The following is a 1,943-nucleotide window of genomic DNA, read 5'->3' on the forward strand; positions in this document are numbered from 1 at the left end:
TTTGGTGGGTCCGGGCTGGGGATTTGAACCCGCCACCTTAGGTGTACGTGGCTGGCGCCTTAGCCGGTTGAGCTATAGGCGCCAAGCCTATTTCCTTTCTCTTACTAGATGAGAGTTCCTTGAAGAAGCAGGCCCCTGTCTTGCCTCCTTCATTCCCAGTGCCAGCACACAGAGGCCAAAAATATACAAATTGTGAATTAAAATTCTTTTGAAAAATGTCATTAAGCTGGATGCGGTGGCTCACACTTGTAATCCTAGCATTTTTGAGAGGCTGAGGCAGGTCGATTGCTTGAGCTCAAGAGTTTGAGACCAGGCTCTGTGCCTGTAGCTCAAGTGGCTAAGGTGCCAGCCACATACACCAGAGCTGGCAGGTTCAAATCCAGCCCGGGCCTGCCAAACAACAACGACAGCTACAACCAAAAAAAAAAAAGAAAAAAGGAAAAAAATGGCCGTGTGTTGTAGGTACCTGTAGTCAGTCCCACTACTTAGAAAGCTGAGGCAAGAAGATTGCTTGAGTCAAGAGTTTGGTGTTGCTATGAGCTGTGATGACACTGTGGTACTCTACCCTGGGCAACAGAGTGAGACTCAGGCTCCAGAAAAAAAGTTGATAAAATGATAGCCTGGGCGGCTCGGCACCTATGGCTCAAGTGGCTAAGGCGCCAGCCGCATGCACCTAAGGTGGTGGGTTCAAATCCAGCCCCGGCCTGCCAAACAACAATAACAGCTGCAACCAAAAAAAAGTTGCTGGGCGTTGTGGCGGGCGCCTGCCCAGCTACTTGGGAGCCTGAGGCAGGAGAATCGCTTGAGCCCAGGAGTTGGAGGTTGCTGTGAGCTGTGATGCCACAGTACTCTACCCAGGCGGACAGCTTGAGGCTCTGTCTCAAAAAAAAAGACAGTCTGGGCCAGGCCTGGGTGGCAGCTACTTGGAAAGCTGAAGCAGGAGCTTTGCTTAAGTCCAGGAGTTTGAGACCGCAAAGCACCATGATTGTGCCTGCTAAGAAGCCACTGCACTCCAGCCTCGGCGATGTACTGAGATCTCCCACCTCTAAAAAATAAGTAAATAAACAAAATAGCATTTTTAAAAGAAAGCATTTTTGGGCGGCACCTGTGGCTCCGTGGCCAGGGTGCCTACCCCATATACTGAGGGTGGTGGGTTCAAACCTGGCTCCTGCCAAACTGCAACAAAAAATAGCTAGGTGTTGTGGTGGGCATATGTAGGCCCAGCTACCTGGGAGGCTGAGGCAGGGGAATTGCCTATGCCGAGGTGTTGGAGATTGCTCAAGGCTGTCTACCGAGGGTGATAAAGTGAAACTCTGCCTCTACAGAAAAAAAAAGAAAGCATTTAAATAAAAATTGCAAGGTGCTCACCCCCAGGGGTGGAGAGGAAGGAAAAAAAAAAATCACTCTCCTATAGGAATGTAGCCTCCACCAGCTGGAATTGCCCTTATCTCTGCAGAGGGAGAATCCACCCTGAAGACTACAATATTGCCTGAAGTAAGAAATACATTAGTTTGTAAATTTCAGGTGCTGGGACTTCTAAAAGGCAGCTTTGGGAAGTAGCCTGTGGTTGGTAGCACCCGACCTACAAAGGTGCAGCCTGCACCCTCCTGCGTTGCTCCCCACTGCAACCCCCCGCCCCCCGCACGGCCAAAGGGGTTTAGGGAGAGCATACCTACGGGAGGAACGTGAGGTACAGAAGTGAGAGGTGGGAGCCTGAAGGGCAGAAGAAGGTCGGTTGCAAAAGAGGGTCAGTGAGTGAGATTCAAATGACATCCTGGGAGGAAGAGCACTATGCCAGCTTCTGGAGCTAGAACAAATGCTCAGTATTTTAATGTTAATTTGTGGGATTTTAACTCTGGACTGGTGATTCCTGGACTTAAAAGATTTTTATTGGGGGAATGTGTAATGAAATTGCTTAATACGGTAGTCCATTAAGCTGTACT

The sequence above is a fragment of the Otolemur garnettii genome, unplaced genomic scaffold, assembly GCF_000181295.1.
Source record: "Otolemur garnettii isolate 467f Iridium unplaced genomic scaffold, OtoGar3 scaffold00232, whole genome shotgun sequence".
In the NCBI taxonomy this organism is placed as follows: domain Eukaryota; kingdom Metazoa; phylum Chordata; class Mammalia; order Primates; family Galagidae; genus Otolemur; species Otolemur garnettii.